Genomic DNA, 19,681 nt, shown 5'->3' with positions numbered 1-19,681 from the left:
CTTTTTTGAGCATTATTTCCTGGCACCACAATATATTCCAGGCTCAAATTGTAGTTTCCCTGCCTCAGCCTAGGAATTGACTATTTCTCCAAGGTTCTCCTTGTTCTTCTTCTTTTTTTAAAAATTATTTATTTATTTATTTATTGGCTGTGTTGGGTCTTCGTTGCTGTGCACAGGCTTCCTCTAGCTGCAGAGAATAGGGGCTACTCTTCATTGTGGTGCAAAGGCTTCTCATTGTGGTGGCTTCTCCTGTTGCGGAGCACAGGCTCTAGCTGGCCGGGCTTCAGCAGTTGTGGCATGTAGGCTCAATAGTTGTGACTTGCAGGCTCCAGAGCACAGGCTCAGAATTTGTGGTGCACGGGCTTAGTTGCTCCGCAGCACGTGGGATCTTCCCAGACCAGAGACTGAACCTGTGTCCCCTGCATTGGCAGGTGGATTCTTAACCACTGTGCCACCAGGGAAGTTCCTCTCCTTGTTCTTTTTGTTGGAGAATGGTGTTTAGAAATCAAGATCTGCCCTCTAGCTGCCATGTTGCATGCCTGTGTGTGCGCGCCTTACCTCAGCTGGTCTGCCTGAGTCCCCCTGAGCGCCAACCCTAATCCTCCTGCACAGCCCCATTTCCGCTCCAACAAGATGAAAGAAACTATCGTGAACCAGGAGAAACTTGCCAAACTGCAGGCACAAGTGTGCATTGGTGGGAAGGGAACTGCTTGAAGAAGAAGGTGGTTCATAGAACAGCCACAGCAGACAACAAAAAACTTCAGTTCTCTTTAAAGAAGTTACGGGTGGGCTTCCCTTGTGGCGCAGTGGTTAAGAATCCACCTGCCAATGCAGGGGACACAGGTCCCACCCTTGGTCGGGGAAGATCCCACATGCCTTGGAGCAACTAAGCCTGTGGGCCACAACTACTGAGCCCACACGCTGCAGCTACTGAAGCCTGGATGCCTAGAGCCAGTGCTCTGCAACAAGAGAAGCCACTGCAGTGACAAGCCGGTGCACGGCAATGAAGTGTAGCCCCCGATCGCCAAAACTACAGAAAGCCCGCGCGCAATGAAACACAGCCAATAAATAAAACATGAATAAAACATGAATAAAACATGAATAAAACATAAATAAATAAATAAATAAATAAAATTTGAAAAAAAAGAAGTTGGGGTAAATAATATCTCTGGTGTTGAAGAGGTGAATATGTTCACGAACCAAAGACCTGTGATCCACTTTAACAACCCTAAACTTGTGGAGAATTTTGATGAGGCTTCCAAGAATGAAGCACACTGAATTAAGTCAACTTCTGAAGAAGATAAATCTTGAAGAAGTTACTGGGAGCTGCTTTTTATATTATAACTGCTGTTTAAAAGTTTGTTTATGAATCTGATAAAATCTAGATCTCTAATATTTTTAAGCCCAAGCCCCTGGGCACTGCAGTTCTTTTCAGTTTTTGCTTATACACAATTAATTCTTTGCAGCTAATTAAGCTGAAGCAGCCTGGGAACAAAGTTTGAAACTAAGGTTAATAAAGTTCTGTTTTGTATGCGTTTTTATTTTTTACTTCATTGATACTGATTTGTACACAGAAAGCAAAATTGTTTATAGAAAGCTAATCATGGCATGTAATATGGCTGATAATCATGGATGGAATCTGATTAAAGATTTAAAATGACAAAAAAAAGAAAAGGAAGAAATCAAGATCTGGGTGCTAGGTATCCTCACTGCTTCTAGATACTCTCAGAAGGTAGAACTAGGAAATATACGTACGTTAATTCACACATACACACCGATATATATTTCTGTACCTATTTTACATATATTAAAAACTATGAGTTTATAAAGATACCTTAGATTCCAATCCAACACCATAGGCTTCATTTTAGCTTTCCCCTCTTCCTTACTTAATAACTTTTTTCTCCAACAGTGAGAAACATAGCTCATGATCTACAATATTATTTGTTTAATTCTAACATACATACTAGAGAGAAATACTTACTATGTGGACCACAAAATTTACGTGTAGTTCAGTTGGTCTTATTCTTAGGTATCCAGTCAAGATACTGTTTCCCTCAGTTACTTAGGTGAGTGCTTTTCTTCCCCACCCCCTATAGAGTTGCTATGTTACTCATCTATAAAACAGTTAAGTTCATTCCTTGGTGTTTATATTTAGTTTTGGGTCTTTCCTTTACCCTGATGCTTAGTGGGTTTTGTTTTTATTTATTGCTGTATTATTGAAAATAAAATACATATCCTAAATTGATGGCACAAAGTTTCCCCAAAATGATCATTAAATCATCTGTTTTCTTTATTTTGTAATGTATTTTATTTATTTATTTAAAATTTATTTATTTTGGCTGCATTGGGTCTTCACTGTTGTGCGCAGGCTTTCACTAGTTGTGGTGAGCAGGGTCTACTCTTCCTTGTAGTGTGAGGGCTTCTCAGTGTGGTGGCTTCTCTCGTTGCAAAGCATGGGCTCTAGGTGCGGGCTTCAGTAGTTGTGGCACGTGGTCAATAGTTGTGGCATGAGGGCTCAGTAGTTGTGGCACATGGGCTTAGTTGCTCTGCAGCATGTGGAATCTTCTCAGACCGGGGGTCGAACCCATGTTGCCTGCCTTGGCAGGTGGATTCTTAACCACTGCACCACCAAGGAAGTCTCCTCTAATGTATTTTAAACATTACCCTAATAAATATTGCATATTGAATGTGAACAGTTTTTTAACATATTATCAACAGTTTTCAAAGAAAGCCAAAAAGATTCCTCTATTTGGATAGAAGACAGAAAATGTTACAATGAACTGTAAAATAAAATCAAGATATTTCTGGAAAACATTAAATCTCAATTTAAATCCAAATTACAAAGAAATTGTAGATTAAATTTATAGAAAGACTTTCAATCAAGAATGCAAGACCAGGACTTCCCTGGTGGCGCAGTGGTTAAGAAACCACCCGCCAATGCAGGGGACTTGGGTTCGAGCCCTGGTCCAGGAAGATCCCACCTGCCCGGGAGCAACTAAGCCTGTGCGTCACAACTACTGAGCCATCATGCCACAACTACTGAAGCCCATGCACCAAGAGCCCGTGCTCTGCAACAAGAGAAGCCACTGCAATGAGAAACCGCAACTAGAGAAAGCCCATGTGCAGCAATGAAGACACAATGCAGCCAATAAAAATAATGTAGCAACGAAAACACAAAGGAGCCAATAAAAATAAATAAATAAATAAGTTAAAAAAGCGGGATATGGGGATACATGTATAAATACAGCTGATTCACTTTGGTGTACCTCAAAAGCTGGTACAAGCGTGTAAAGCAATTATTTTCCAATAAAGAGCCTAAAAAATAAAAAAAAAAAGCAAGACCAGGGAATTCCCTGGTGGTCCAGTGGTTAGGACTCTGAGCTTTCATTGCAGGGAGCCTGGGTTTGGTCCCTGGTGGGGGAATTAGGATCCCATAAGCTGTGCAGCAAAAAAAAAAAAAAAAAGAATGAAAGATTGTATTAGAGATTGGAAAAATCTGGACTTTAATGTGAAAGTCATAGATGAGACTTGTACATCAAAAGTTCTTGGACAGAACTGGTGGGGCGGGGCGGAGAGCAGAATAATGGCCTCTCCACAAGGTTGTCCACAAAACCTGTGAGTATATTAGGTTACAGAATTAAGGTTGCAGGTAAGCTAAAGGTTGCTAATTAGTTGATTTTAAAATAGGCACGGGCTTCCTAGGTGGCACACTGGTTAAGAATCCGCCTGCCAATGCAGGGGACACAGGTTCGATCCCTGCTCCAGGAAGATCCCACATGCCACGGAGCAACTAAGCCCGTGTGCCAAAAAAAAAAAAATAGGCAGATTATCCTAGATTATCTGGGTGGACCTGTTGTAATCACAAGGATCCTTAAAAGGGTAAGAATTGGTCAGATGCGACATGAGAAGGACCCAACCTGCCATTGCTGGCTTTGAGATGGAAGGGAGCCAGGAGCCAAGGAATGCAAGTAGCCTCTGGAAGCTGGAAAAGGAAACAAATTCTTCCCTAGAGTCCCCAGAAAGTAAGGTAGCCCTGCCAACACCTTGATTTTAGCCCAGTTTGAGGCCTGTGTCAGACTTCTGACTTACAGAACTGTAAAACGGTAAGTTTGTGTTAAGCCATTATGTTTGTGGTAATTTGTTAGCACAGCAATAGAAAACAAATACAACAACCTATGTCTGAACTTTAAAGAACTCTACAGCGTGGTCCCTCCCTAGCTTACTGACTTTCCCCCCTTTATTCTTTTCCTTTTGACTTATGCTCCAGTCAGCTGGTTGTTACTCAAATATTATCCTAGTTGGTTTTACATGTTTATGTTTTTGGGTATGTGAAACACACTGTTCTAAGAGACTGTCTCATACAAAAATATTTGCCACTCCCTTGTCAATCCTGCTACCTTGTTTTCATTCTCCCCTTCTTCCCACCCTTCTCATATAGGACATCATCCACTTTAACTTCTGGTTTATAAGGCACCCCCCCCCGCCCCCCGCTGCCGACAAATGAGCAGGTATTTGTGTGTTTTCTTATGTCCTTTTCTTTCTTTCACAAAGGGTGTATACTATACTTTTGCCTTTGAGCAAAATTAACTCTTCAAAGTCCAGCTAATTTGGCACAAGAAGGCTACTTACTTACTGACCTTAAGCAAATGCTGTTCTGCTTAAATGCTAAGAGCCAGACTGAAATGAAGCATGAGACATAAGAATGAGACCTAAGAGTACGGAAACAGAACAGTTAACTTTGGTAAGTTCTTCTAATCCTTACCTGCAGTTAGGCTCTACACTAGGCACATCACAGACGCTGGTGATTGAATTAACTTTACTAAATGTGGATAGCAGGGGGCGCAAACTATGGAGTTGGCACAGACAAGTCAATTATTCTCTTTTCCAAAGCTAATTGGGTGAGTGTTAGAATAGGGAAACATTTCTGATGAGAGGTCTGTGTGTTCCAAAGTGCTTGAATCCTAAAGCCTTCACTTTGGCATCTTGCCCAACTATGCCACAGCATCGCAGTGTCGGTCGCAGAGCCTACACTTGATCTTAGCCAAAAGGCCGAGAAGCGATTCGGTCGCAGAGCCTATAGTGGAGCCCCAAACTACTACGGAAGAATGGCTCTACAGAGCAGGTACTTCCCCACAATATACAACCCCGCCCAAAGGGGCCAAACACAGGATAAAATATCACACCCGAGCCTATACTTCCCCTCAAGTGAACTCAGCAGTGTTTGGTAGCCCCTAACAAACTAATCACAAGCACCCTCCTATCTCCTGCCTGGGGGAACGAATATTCCCAGGATCCCGGGCCGTTTCGACTGACGTTACTTCCGGAAAAAGTAACCTTTCTTTGGCGGTTGCGGACCTGGAGAAGTCTCGCGACATTTGCTCCCGCGAGATCTGCTTGCTCACTCTAGCGATGACATCCTCCTCCTCCTCCCCGCCGCCTTTCGGCAATCTTCGCCAGTCCCAGCCCCGACCAATCTGCACTCAGATGGCATGGATCAGGGTCTCCCCACGAACCCCGGTCCGCGCGGGGCGTCAGGCGGCAGCGGCGGGGTACGAGCTGCACGAGACCGACGGCCCCGGCACTGCGGACGGCCACGGGCTGGCGACGAGCAGTGAGCGTGGGCGGGGCAGGGGTAAGCCCGCTGAGTAGCGGCTCGATTGTTCTGGCCTGGCTATGGCGCCTCTCCTCCCCCCCGCCATGGCTCCCCGTGTCCCTGCTCCGCTCCTCTCAGTGAGTGAAAGTGGCCGCCGCCGCCGCCGGCCCAGCGCCCGCAGCCGCCTCAGCGCCGCCGCCATCTTGGGGTCCCAGGAGCCGCCGAGGGAGCGAGCTAGTAGCGTCCACGCCCAACGCAGTCACCGTCCCACGGCCTCAGAGAGCGAACCGCGACTCCACCGTCGGCGGGGCGACCCCCCCCTCCGGACCCCGCCCGCACCCCGCCCCCCCTCCGCCGCCGCCGCGGCGGCGGGGCCCGGCGGCCCGAGGTGAGGCGACTAGACGTGGGCGGGAGAACGGAGCGGGGGGGCTGTGTAGGCCCCGTTGCGCCCCTCTCTGTGGGCGACGACTGGGCCGCGTCTTAAAGGGGCCGTCGCCCCCGGCCCTTGGATTTGTTGGGGTTAGTGGTGAGGATGGGTGTGGACACTCCCCGCAGGGCTGGGACCTCAGGGACCTGGGCCTCGTCCTTCTCCTCTCCTACCTCTGGAGACCCGGGGTCACGCGGTGACCTCAGCTAGCCGAGGAAGCCCGTGGGGCGCCCACACGTGGGGAGTGTGTTAGACCAGGTGCACGTGGGACCCGGTGGGGCGGTGTCGGGCTAACACGTGTGTGGGTTTGGGGGTGGGGAGGGGCAGGGCGGGGGCTGGTTGGGCTCGAGTGGGAAGCTGGTGAGGGCTGCTGTAGCTGTCCTTTTAAACAAATGAGCTTTAAGGGCTTGGTAGTGTGTCAGTTTATGGGGAGCAAGTTGGGATCTGGGTGAATGGTGCATGCTGCTTGTTGGTTTTGGGTGGGGGCAGCCTAACACGTGCACAGACTTAGGAGTGTGTAGGTGTCAACCCTTCTAGTTTTTTGGCTTTTGTAGGGCGTCTAGGCAAGTGTCATCCAATTTGACGTTCCTTCTTGAGCTTGCTCTTGAAAACTACTACTTCCGTAATCATCGAGGATGGAAGCCCCCTACAGTTTAGGAGTGAGATTCTAAGAAGGCACTCACTATTTTAGTTTAACAGCCAACTGTGCCGAATTCTTTGACTCAAACACTGTCTGGTTTTATGTTCGTGTTCTTATTGGTAGAATGGGAGAAAACTTAGGTTGACTTTGCTAACATCACAGGTAACCAGCTTATTTTTTCCAATCAGTGACTTCCATGATTTCCTTTCCCAAGGAAATTTTCATTGTGGTTTACAAGTGGCGGCTTTTTGTTATTTATTTTTAAAGTAATACCTTTATTGAGTTATAATTCACATACTAAAAAGCTCAGCCTTTTAAAGTGTACAGTTTCATGATTTCTAGCATACTAATAGAGTTGTACAGCTATCACCACTCTCACTCCAAAAAGAAGCCCCCTTAGCAGTTACTCCCCACTTGCCTTCACCCAGCCCCTAGCAACCACTAATCTCTTTTCTGTCTTTGTAGATTTGCCTACTCTGGATATTTCATATAAACAGAATCATATAATATGTGTCCTTTTGTGGCTGTCTTCTCTCACTTAACCATGTTTTCAGGGCTCATTCATGTTGTAGCATATATCAGGACTTCGTTCCTTTTTATTGCCAAATAGTATTCCAGTTCTGGTTGTGTTTTGTGCTTGAAATTCTCAAGTGCTTCCTATAAAACATTAGTTTGAGATTATTATGTATGGTAAAAGTTGCATACTTACTGGATTCTAAAATCAATTTGTATTTTTAGGGATTAAATTCCATTATTTTAGTTTACTATGTTCTTTTCGTCTGCGTTTTGTTTTAGAAGAATCCTAATCAATTTCTAAAGGTCTGTGCTTTTTAATAGGAAATAACTAACTGTAAAGAGCACAAATATGATTAGAAATTTTATGACTAATGAAAACATTTTGAGTACATCAAGGTGGAAATGTGATTCAGTCTCAGACCATATACTATGGTGTTATAATTTCACTTAGTAAAAGTCTGTCATAGTACTACCAAGGGAAGGTATCGTAACAGCTTTTGACTGCTGTTAACTTGTGTAGACATAGGACTAGGGAAGGACTAATAGACATCCTTTGTGCCCACAGTGTTAAAACTGGCTTGGAGATTTAACGTGTCAACATGTAAGTTCACGCAAAACACAAGTGCTGGGATGCAGTGAATTTTAGAGTGAACAGAATGGGATAAGGTTAGTAGGAAACTTTGAATTTTTGTAGGAAAATAAGTGAAGTTGATGACAAGTTTTAAAGTTGCATTTTAAGCATAAGGATTTTGATATGTTAGGCTGTAGCCTGCAGAAGATAAGAGCTTCAGTGTTAATACTTACTAAACACCTTATATGGGCACTGATCCTAATCATGAGGGCTCCCATTCTACCTAATACCATCACCTTGGAGGTTAGGATTTCAATATATGAGTTGGGGGTGGTGAGGGGACACAAACATTCAGACCATAGCTCTACGTTAAGTCAGAAATTCATTTGTAGAAGCACTGGATTCACTTGCTAATCATAATACAGTAGGTTTGCTTAGGTTGAAAAGTTGGTCACAAAGAAGTTTAATGTCTGGGTTTAATAAGTACATAAGAGAGATTTCCATATGTGTTAGGATGGAAGTAGGAGATCAGTAATAGCAAATGTAATTGACAAATTAGATACGAAAAAAATCACTGGGACTAAACGCTATCCATTTTGCCTCTCCATGCAGCTTGTGGGATTTTAGTTTCCCAGCCAGGGATTGAAACCACGCCCTTGACAGTGAAAGTGCAGAGTCCTAACCACTGAACTGCCAGGGAATTCCCCGTATTTTTGACAGACTAGAGGACAATGAGTAATCTGTGTGACATGCCTTTGTAAACCTTCGTTACCAAGGATTGACAGCCTGTGTGATGGTCTCTGGAGCAGCATTGTCACATTGTTTATGTGCCCTGAACCCCTTTGTAGTCTTAAAGAAACCTGTGAACCGCTTCTCGTAAAAAGAATACGATTTTTAAATGTATAAGATATAGTTCCCCTTAAAAAAAAACTCATGTATGATATAAGAAATTTACTTTTTATTACTAAGTAACTACTAGTGATAGTCCTGCTAATACTGCTGTGGTATGCTACCTACATTCAGGATTGCAGGAAATGTTAGTTTCAATTATAGGTTAGTGAAAATAAGGATGTAAGTTTTTTTTCATCCAAGTTCTTGGACCCTGGTTTAGAGAACTTTTGCCTTGGAGAGTCCTGGACACGTAGCTAAGTCATTTCATATGCAGCAAACCTGTGGTTTCCATAAGAAGTAGTAGGATTATTGGCTCAAATTCACGTTCTTATGAACAGGACTTCTTAGGGGAAGAGCAAGTGATAATTTAGCTGAAGAGAAACTTGGTAGTATAATAGAAAGACATTACTTTTGGACTTAAAAACACTTGGGTTTGAGTCCCACTTAGCACTGGGTAAGTTAATGAACTTTTTTGAGTTTCAGTTCTTATCTGTAAAACGGGTACAGTAATTTTCACTTCTGAGATTAAATGACATCAATTATGAGATAGCATATTGAGGAATGTTAGTTTATTTTCATCTTTGAAGAACATATAAGAAATTTTCACATTTAGTTTTGATTTGGAAGAGGGGAAACTATTACAGTAGGAAAGAACAACATGTATGGCAAATAAGATTTTCTAAGGGTATTCATGTACAGTATTCACCTTTTTATAATGGCACTACAATTATTCATATTTCTTGTAAATATGAACAAATAAGCTGCCACTGGTTTGCATGTGACAGCCACCTTTTCTGGGCAAGAAGTTAGTAGCTGGGTAGGATAAGTTGGATAAATCTTTCATTCATTGTGCATGAGCAGAAAAATAGCTGGTGAATATCAATATGGTGAAAAGAATGCTAGGCCAGGTGGTCAGTTTATCTCTGAGATTGTTGCCTGAATATTACCAGAAAGGCCATAAAAATGTTAGTCACTCCTGTGAGAGAGATGAAAAATAAAATTTAGAAATGGACTGTATTATATTGGTAGGAAATCACAATACATCCACTCTTAGACTATTAAATTATTGCACCTCAAGGAAGAACACATTAAGCAGGAGGGAAGTTTCCAGTATAAGTGATGAAAGCAACCGTGAGGCTTTCATAGAAGGATAAAGAAATTTGACTCTGCAGTGGAGTGATGAAGACTGAGATGGACTGTGATTAAATTGTATTAAATTAGGAAAAACATGAAGAATAATCTGGAAAATTAGGACTAGCTTGGAAGATGAATATTGTTTGACAGGTGTGTAATGAGTAGTTTGTTTATGAAACTTAATAGCACAGAAAGTGTTTAAAGCTCAAGAACAGACCAGACCCAATTTAAAGGTTACAAAGCCAGAGACTTTTTTCCAGCCCTGGTTCATTTCAGGTCAACAAACCATTTAATGATACTTGAATCTAATGGTTTTTGAAACTCCTTATTCTGTTCATTCATTCACTCAATAAATATTTATTGAATACATAGTGAGTGCTCTTTGATCCTCCCAGCAGTGATTTGTTGAGCATCTGCCACACTCAAGGGACTGGTAGACTCTGTGGGGGGTGTACAGATGACTTAATCCAGTTGTATGTTTTTGTATGGAGAGTACAGAGCAGCTTTGCGAAGAGAAACAGAATTATGCAAACTCAAAGTGCCATAGAGAAGTATAAACCTAAATGTTTCTCTTGAGGCCCTGAGATAAATTACTAGTACTTAGTTTTGTTTGTTTTTTAAATATATTGAGATATTCTTTTCATTTTTAAAGGCCCTAATCTGCCTTGTTAACAGAAGCATTGTAATCCAGTGGCCAGACCCCTTCTAGATCCTAGATCCAGATTCGAATTTTAGCTCTCTTATTAATTGTTTGGCCTCTGGAAAGCTGTTTAAGCCTCAGTTTATTCATTTGTTAAAGTAAGATAATAGTAATATCTACTTCGTAGAGTCCTAAAAATGCTTAGAATGGTAGCTGACACATAGTGTTCTCAACATTTTAGCTATAACAGTAGTACCATTTTGTTTTGACAGTTTAATCTAGAGTTTTAGTTTGTAAAGTATTGAAATCAGTACCATTTTATTATGAGTAGAAAATATCTCAAATCTTTTTTTAGGTAACGCAGGTAAAAATACATCAATAAAGAAAATCATTATAATGCATTAACCTTTGTGTTTGTGTAATGACTATCAGTAGATAGAAATATCTTTTATTTAAGATAACTCAAAGAGGCGATGTTTTACAGCATTAAACTTTTTAGTTCAGGGTCTAAAATATTTCTGTCCAGGTTGTCATTCTAATGTTAGTAATAGTTTGCCTCTTTTAGAATCATTCTTAGAATATAATAGTAAACCAGACTCTGCGGCAGGGCTTGGGAAAGGTTTTCTATAAAGGGTCAAATAATAAATCTTAGGCTTTGCTGGTCATGCCTTCTCTGTTGTAGCTACTCAACTCTGCCACTGTATTGAGAAAGCAGCCATAGTCAATATGTAAATGAATGAGTGGGGCTATGTTCCAATAAAACTTTATTTATAGGCACTGAAATTTTAAGTTCATATAATTTTCATGTGTCCTGAAATATGATTTTTTTCCAATTATTTCAAAATGTAAAAACCATTCTTAGCTGTCAGGATTTATAATAATGGGCAGTAGGCTGGATTTGACATGGAGGCCATATTCTGCCAACTCCTGCTCTAGAGTCTTGGCTCTGCAACTTCCTGGCTAGGTGATCTTGTGCTAGTTATATTATTAAGCCTTTAATTCCATCTTTTAAATAGGGATAATACTTAATAGTACTTACTTTATATATAGAGTTGTTAGAAATAAATGAGATAATCCATGTGAAGTGCTTAGCACCATCCCCACACAAAGTAAGTGTTTAATAAATGCTACAAATTATTATCATCTAGTTGAACCCCCCTCATTTTACAGTGAGGCTCTTGGAACCCTGAAAGGATAACTGTTAGTCCTAAAGTCTGTTTGTGGCTTGTCAATAGCATTAAACTTACAGCTCTTGACTTCAGCTTCTCTTTCTACCCAACTGTGCTGCTTCCATAGAGGATTGTTATACCATTTAATTCAATTAATATACTGCTTGATAAAACTATTCTGTGGGATATAGTAGTGGTAGATGCATGACATTATGCATTTGCCAAACTCATAGGGCTTTATAGCACAAAGAGTAAATTTTAATGTGTCCAAATTAAGCAACAATCATTTAGGAGGTTGAGAGATTCCAGGAAGGAATGCAGATTGTGACAAGATAATCTAATGATATTACAAATGTATGAAACAACCTTACTAAAAATGGGGAGGAAAGGAGTGCTAACCTAAGTAACCTTGGAAATAAGTGGAATCTAAGACAAGGAACTGCACATGATCCCTGCAGTCTAATTGATAAAATTGTGTTCTGTGGGATTATCACTTAATTCTTTTTTTTTTTTTAGAACTTTTATTGAGATACAGTTAACAGACAATAAACAGCATATATTTAGAGTGTACAATTTGGTATCCCAATCTCCCAATTCATTCCCCCCCAACTCTCCCCGCTTTCCCCACTTGGTGTCCATGTGTTTGTTCTCTACACCTGTGTCTCTATTTCTGCCTTGCATTTCCTCTTCCATGGTTGTTAGCATTTGCCTTATGTATTGAGGTGCTCCTATATTGGGTGCACATATATTTATAATTATCTCCTCTTCTTGGATTGATCCCTTGATCTTTATGTAATATCCTTTCTTGTCTCTTGTAACATTTTTTATTTTAAAGTCTATTTTGTCTGATATGAATATTGCTACTCCAGCTTTCTTTTGATTTTCATTTGCATGGAATATCTTTTTCCGTCCCCTCACTTTCCGTCTGTATGTGTGCCTAGGTCTGAAGTGGGTCTCTTGTAGACAGCATATATATGGGTCTTGTTTTTGTATCCATTCAGCCAGTCCTTGTCTTCTGGTTGGTGCATTTAATCCATTTACATTCAAGGTAATTATCGATATGTATGTTCCTATTACCATTTTCTTAATTGTTTTGTTTTTGTTTTTGTAGGTCCTTCTCTTCTCTTATGTTTCCCGCTTAGAGAAGGGCTGGTTTGGTGGTGCTGAATTCTCTTAGCTGTTGCTTGTCTGTAAAGCTTTTGATTTCTCCGTCGAATCTGGATGAGATCCTTGCTGGGTAGAGGATTCTTGGTTGTAGGTTCTTCCCTTTCATCACTGGAAATATATCATGCCACTCCCTTCTGGCTTGCAGAGTTTCTGCTGAGAAATCAGCTGTTAACCTGATGGGAGTTCCCTTGTGTGTTATTTGTCGTTTTTCCCTTGTTGCTTTTAATAACATTTCTCTGTCTTTCATTTTTGTCAGCTTGACTACTATATGTCTTGGTGTGTTTCTCCTTGGATTTATCCTGCCTGGGACTCTCTGTGCTTCCTGGACTTGGGTAGCTATTTCCTTTCCCATGTTAGGGAAGTGTTCAACTATAATCTCTTCCAATATTTTCTCGGGTCCTTTCTCTCTCTCTTCTCCTTCTGGGACCCCTATAATGCGAATGTTGGTGCGTTTAACGTTGTCCCAGAGGTCTCTTAGGCTGTCTTCAGTTCTTTTCATTCTTTTTTCTTTATTCTTTTCTGCATCAGTGATGATCATCATTCTGTCTTCCAGGTCACTTATTCGCCCTTCTGCCTCCGTTAATCTGCTATTGGTTCCTTCTAGTGTATTTTTCATTTCAGTTATTGTGGTGCATATCTCTGTCTGTTTGCTCTTTAATTCTTCTAGGTCTTTGGTAAACTTTTTGATCTTTGCATCCAGTCTTCTTTCAAAGTCCTGGATCATCTTCACTATCATTATTCTGAATTCTTTTTCTGTAAGGGTGCCTATCTCCTCTTCATTTAGTTGTTTTTCTGGGGCTTTATCCTGTCCCTTCATCTGGTACAAAGTCCTCTGCTTTTTCATTTTCTCTATCTTTCTGTGGCTGTGGTTTTCAGTTCTGCCTCACTTCTTGTACTGAAATACATATATATTGCAATTGAACAATTAAGTAAATGGATAGATGTGGACAGGCTTCTTGCTGTTAAGAGTGAGAATTTACAGATAAGCAAGGGGAGGAGGCTAGAATGATCCTTGCGATGATAGATTAAAGTTGGAGACATCAGTATGAACCTGTGATTAGCTTAATACAGATACAGATGGTTGCGTATTGAAACATTTATAGACATGTACATACATTGGTTTATAACACACAGGTATTTTTCTGTGCCCTGTCAGCTGAGAGGGTTAAAAGAAATCCAGGAGCATACCTAGTACCCAAGTCCTATTTTCTAATGCTATTATCCAGTAAAAGAAACTAGAGCTCCTTGGAGAAATAACTAATTCTAGGTTTGGGGGAAGGAAATATACAAGATGAGCCAGGTGCATCTTGTTGTGCCAAAAGGTAAGGAAGTGCTCCAGCTACCACCACCACCATGACTCTACGTTGATGAGGATATGTCAAAGGCGCACAGGGGCCAACTGAAAGAGCTCCCAATGGCCAAAACTGGAACCATTTGAGCAGCAAAATAAACAAAACAGCATCGGATTATAACCCCTAACATAAAACCAATATTTATGAATCTGTATTGGTCTAAATGAAAGATTAAATGAATATACTGCTTGGAATACTTCATCAACATGGCTTTATGCCCTAGGAGCCTCTGGCTTATTGGAGGTCCTTCAGACAATATTGGAGTAGTTAAGTATGTGGGCCTTTGGAGTCAGACTTCTTGGATTCCAGTCCTGGCTCTGTCACTTTTGGCTCTGTGACCTTGGAGGGGAGAACCTTAAGCTTAACTTTCTTTGTCTGTAAAATAGGGATTATAGTAGTATGTGTCATAAAAGGATTAAATATGTGAATGTATATGTGAAGTGCATATGCAGATAAAATGTCCTTGCACATGGCTCTCAATAGAATGTGTGTACATAGTCTCCTTATTACAGTTGCATTTGATACAGCAAAATCAAAAATTTGGATTCCCAGTTGGAATTCTTTGTGATGAAGTCCCTCCACCCCTAAGCTTCTTGAGTAGTGGAAAAAGTGTTCATTGAACACCTAGTTTAATGTAAACATATCTGCTTTGTTCAAATTAACTGTATGTTATATAGTGAAGACACAGAGAAATTATATTTGGTGTTAATAAAATCATCACGTCTAAGTGACTGAAATATTTGACAGTTGAAAAGCAAGATCTATTTAGTATACAGTTCAACTCATGCTTATTTACAGATGGTTTGTCCCCAGGATGAATTGCCTGAACTTTGATTTCTCAGACTTCCTTTGGAGAACACGGTTTTACACAACTTCTCTGTTACCACCCACAGTAGTTAGTATGTTCACTCCCGAAATGAAAACTTAATTTTAGTATAGGAAAACTAAATAGAAAAGTGAATTTTGTAACATTGGCTGTTTATGAATGTCTCTTACCTTTTATTCTCAGTAATAAACTCTCACCATCACTTTTGTAATAATGTACAGTTAACTATATGGAACTGATAACTAAATGATCTCTTTGTATGAGTCTCTGTTTTCCACAGATATCTATCAGGTAACCTAATGTTAACTTCCCTTTGCTGAGGAATGAACTGAGTTGCTCAAGATTTGGGGGCTGTGGATTCAGTCCTTTAATTTTTCTTTTACAGGAGCATATTTTTCTCAGCTATCTTATTCCCTGAAAAAGGTACATGTTTTCATAGATTTAGCTGTGAAAGTTGTGGAAGTCACTGATTCTTCAGTAACAGGGATCTTTAGCAATGTTTTCAAATTTTTAATTTGTTAAATTGTTATTAATTCAGATTGGATGCTTTTTATCAGAAGACTTATGAAATACACTAGGGACCTCTAACATAAGCTAATTTAAAACAAGTTTTTTAAGAAAAATTACCATGTGAAAGGTCCACTGGCTACCTCAGGAAACATTTTCTCCTTTTTAGATTTTTTGGTTTAATAATATTTAGACCCTAAATCTTAATTAATGGGGATTAAACCTGTTTGACCAAATGCTGTGTCTGTGGTGTATACTACAGAACTCCCTGGAGGCAGTTGTGCTAGTAAGCTATTTCTTTTATTATTCTGATAAAATGTAATTTGTTCCCCGTCTTGGTGAAGATACTCTTCCAGGAAGTTGAAATGGTTCTTTCCTAGAAGAAAGCAAATACATTGTAATTGATTTTTTGTTGTTGTCATTCTTGGAAACATACTTCATTTTGATACGTATTCTGATTTCACTGAGGAAGAAAAGTAGGGAAGGGAAAATGTGGATAAGCACTTTTTTCTTTCTCACCATATACCTATGAGGTAAGCCAAAATATTTCTCTTTGCCATTTTAGAACTCCCTGAAGGGCCATCCTTTTTTAGCTAGGAGTTCTTCATTCCATTTAAAATGCAGGTGTAGGGAGTTCCCTGGCGGTCCAGTGGTTAGGACTCTGCTTTCACTGCCATGGCTGGGAGTTCAGTCCCCATTGGGGAACCCAGAGCCCACAAGCCATGCAGTGTGGCCAAAAAAAAAAAAAAAAGCAAAGCAGGTGTGATTTTTGTCTCTGAAAACTTTGTGCTTTGGGGAAACTCTGGGCTTATTACATTGTTCCTATGCTCTTACAGTAAGGAACTGTTCCATTGGTTGAGCAGGTGGTTTCTGGGCTCCAAGTAGAGGACTCTGTCAGCCTATGCTCTTTGAGGGCAAGGTTTTTCCCTCCTTCTCTTTAGTTCAGTTCTGGTACATAGTAGCTTCTTTAGCTTCTTGGTGAATATTCGATGGTTTGAATGGGAAGTTTAGGTTCAACTAGAATACTTAACTTGCCAGGTGTGGGGTGACCAAAAATTTATTGTTCAAATGTGGATATTTTTGGAAGTGAGGAGAAAGACTATTAGTAATTATGTTTCAAACAACAGGCATAAACTTGAACTGTCATGGGCAAACCAACTAGGAGGTAGGGTCACCCTAGTCTTTTTGTTGTTTTGTCATAGCAGAGTCTATGGTAAAGAATTGGGTGGTGAAAAATTGGAGCTTTTGAGTCACTGATAATAAATCCAAGTTCTAATTCTGGCTTGGACAAGTTATTTAACCTGACTAAAATGAGAATACAGCTTAAATTACTGTGAGGATTAAATGAGCTAGTATTATTAAAGAACTTAGGACAGAAAAGCCCCTCACACTAGTGTGCTCTTATTCAGTGTTGGGTCCCTTGTCCTCTCCTCTCATCATGCCATAATGAGAGTTTTTACTTTCAACTGAGACCGGCTTTGAAAGCTTTTTTTATGGTTAAGATTATGTGAAACATTTCAGTGAATGCAGAAATGTTTTTTGGCTGAGCCATTGAGCTTATTTTTTGTTGAAGTTGTATAATTATGGTGGGCAGGAAATAAATGCCTGTAGAACCTAATTACTCTTACTCTTTCTCAAAACATTCATGGAAAACTTTTTTCCCTGATTATTTTTTGTAGAATTGCTGAAAGATATTTTAATAGTTTATAAAATATAAACTACATATAATATTTAATAACAGTGGAAAGAAGTCCTTGGTAACCTTTATTTCATCTAAATGGAATGATACAAATAAGTTTTATTGGTTAGGAAAAAATTATTTAAATGAGAATTTTATAAAGTTTCTTGTCAGTATTTATACTGTACAGAATTATGTATTTTCTTTTGGAATTTGAATTATTTTTCCCCCCGTATTTTTTATATTTTGCTAATCCCATTTTAATTACTTATGATTTTTTTTTAGTTTTTATTTTTATTTATTTATTTTTGGCTGCATTGGGTCTTCATTGCTGCACAAGGGCTTTCTCTAATTGCAGCGAGTGGGGGCTACTCTTCGTTGTAGTGCACAGGCTTCTCATTGCTGTGGCTTCTCGTTGTGGAGCGTGGGCTCTAGGTGCATGGGCTTCAGTAGTTGTGCCTTGTGGGCTCAGTAGTTGTGGCTCATGAGCTGTAGAACTCAGGCTCAGTAGTTGTGGTGCACAGGCTTAGTTGCTCCGTGGCATGTGGAATCTTCCCGGACCGGTGATTGAACTTGTGTCCCCTGCACTGGCAGGTGGATTCTTAACCACTGTGCTACCAGGGAAGCCCCTACTTGTGATTTTTAAAGAAGGAAACTAAAGAAAAGCAATTTTTGTTGTACTTTGAGCATCAGTACAAGGATCCACATTGTGAACCAAAGGGAAGTATTCTGGTACTAAAATTTCCAACTACTTCTGGTATTGCATATGATTCCTTAGTAAACAACAGATAATAAGGCAGTGCAGAAAGATCTAAGGTAAAGAACAGTCACAATAACAGATTCAACGAAGAGAATTAAGAGAAATGGGGATAATTTAGTTTGCCGTTTAAATATGCAGTAAGTTAAATATACTGTAAAATATTGGAGAATTAGGGAAGATACTCTTGCTTATTTTAACAGTAAGGGATGCTGGTTAAGCACAGCATATGTTATGGGAGCTTTCAGTATCTCTGTTACCTGATACTGTAGAAATACAAAAAATACTTTTAAGGGCCATGGCTAGAAATCGAATCCTAATCTGAGCTGCCAAATGGAAAGTGTAATCAGGATCTTCTGGAGTAATTCTGGGTGGCTTTGGAACCCATCAGACTTCCATGAAAATCCTGGCAAGGTTATGATGTTTGTGTTAAAGGGAGTTTGCACTTTCATTTGATGTGGAGATGGCAAAGAGGGCCACTACCCCGATTACATATAATTTATAGTAATGCCCTCTCTCTACAGATTGATTGTTTTTTAATACCCTTGCAAACTGATAAAGAATGAAACCAAGTGAAGAATGATTAACAATGTTTTTTAATGTAGAAGTTTTTAATTTTGATGAAGTTAATTTATATTTTCTTTTATGGTTAGAGCTTTCTGGGTCCTAGCTAGTAAGTTTTTACCTACTCTAAGGTCACAAAGATATGTGTTCTTATGTTTTCTTTTAGAAGCTTTATCATTTTAACTTTTTATTTAAGTCTGATTCATCTCTCACTTTACTTTTGTGTATGGTATGAGGTGTAGGGGTTTGAGGTTCAATCTCTCCCCGCCCCCGCATATAGCTCTCCAGTTGTTCCAGCACCATTTGTCAGAAAAACTTTCTTTTCCCTGTTGAATTGTTTTAGTGCCTTTGTCAAGAACAGTGTGACTGTGTAAGTGTGGGTCTCTTTCTGGACTCTATTCTGTACCATTGATTTGTCTGTCCTTATGCCAGTGCAGTACCATGTTGATTACTGAAACTTTTAGTAACTTTTGGACTATTCTCGATCTCTTGTATTTCCATATACATTTTAGATTGAGCTTATCAGTTTCTTCAAAAACCTTTCTGGAATTTGATTGAGAAATCTATAGATGAATTAAGGGAGCATGTACATGAAGGATGTAATAGTAATATGTATATCTGACAAAAAAAATTGTATCTATGATATATCAAGGACTTCTATAACTCAGTAATAAAAAGATGAAACATTTCTCAAATGTGGTAAAAAAGCTAACATATTTCACAGAGGAATTTATACAAACAGCCATTTAAATGTGTGAAAAAGTGTTCAACTTCATCAGTCATCAGGGATGTACAAATTAAAACCACAGTGAGATATCATTATAATACCAATTGCTGACAAAGATGGGAAGCAACTAGAGCTCTTATTCATTGTTGGTGAGAGTATAAAATAGTAGAACTACTTTGGAAAGTTGGTGGTTTCTTATAAGTGTAAACATATACTTACCTATGACCTAGCAGTTCCATTCCTAGGAATTTACCCAAAGAGAAATGGAAACCCAAATATCCATTAACAGGTGAGTAGATAAACAAATTGTGTTTGTATTCATTCTCGTAATGGAACCTGATTCAGCAACAAAAAGGAGTGAACTATATGTAGTAATGTGAATAAATCTCAAAAACATACTAAAAAAAAAAGAATTTAGACATAAAAGTATACATGTAGTATGATTCCCTTTATATAATAAATTTCTGGTCTTACAGTAGCTATAGGTGTGGACTCAGGAGTCAGATTGTCTGGATTCAA

At 39.7% G+C, this 19,681-nt stretch overlaps 1 protein-coding gene across 2 annotated transcripts in view; it reads left to right on the top strand.

Annotated features, from left to right (window-relative positions):
- The first annotated feature begins 5,405 nt into the window (after positions 1 to 5,405).
- Positions 5,406 to 19,681, top strand: part of INO80 (INO80 complex ATPase subunit) — a 133,887-nt gene continuing 119,611 nt past the window's right edge. The window contains exon 1 of one of the 2 annotated variants that reach the window (XM_057721738.1): positions 5,406 to 5,984. The gene's annotated coding sequence lies outside the window, so the exon portion shown is untranslated. The remainder of the gene's footprint in view (positions 5,985 to 19,681) is intronic. The other variant, XM_057721740.1, reaches the window with a different exon arrangement.

The sequence above is a fragment of the Hippopotamus amphibius genome, chromosome 2, assembly GCF_030028045.1.
Source record: "Hippopotamus amphibius kiboko isolate mHipAmp2 chromosome 2, mHipAmp2.hap2, whole genome shotgun sequence".
Taxonomy (NCBI): Eukaryota; Metazoa; Chordata; class Mammalia; order Artiodactyla; family Hippopotamidae; genus Hippopotamus; species Hippopotamus amphibius.
The sequence above is the reverse complement of the archived record's forward strand: the minus strand, read 5'-3'. Positions and strand labels throughout refer to the sequence as shown.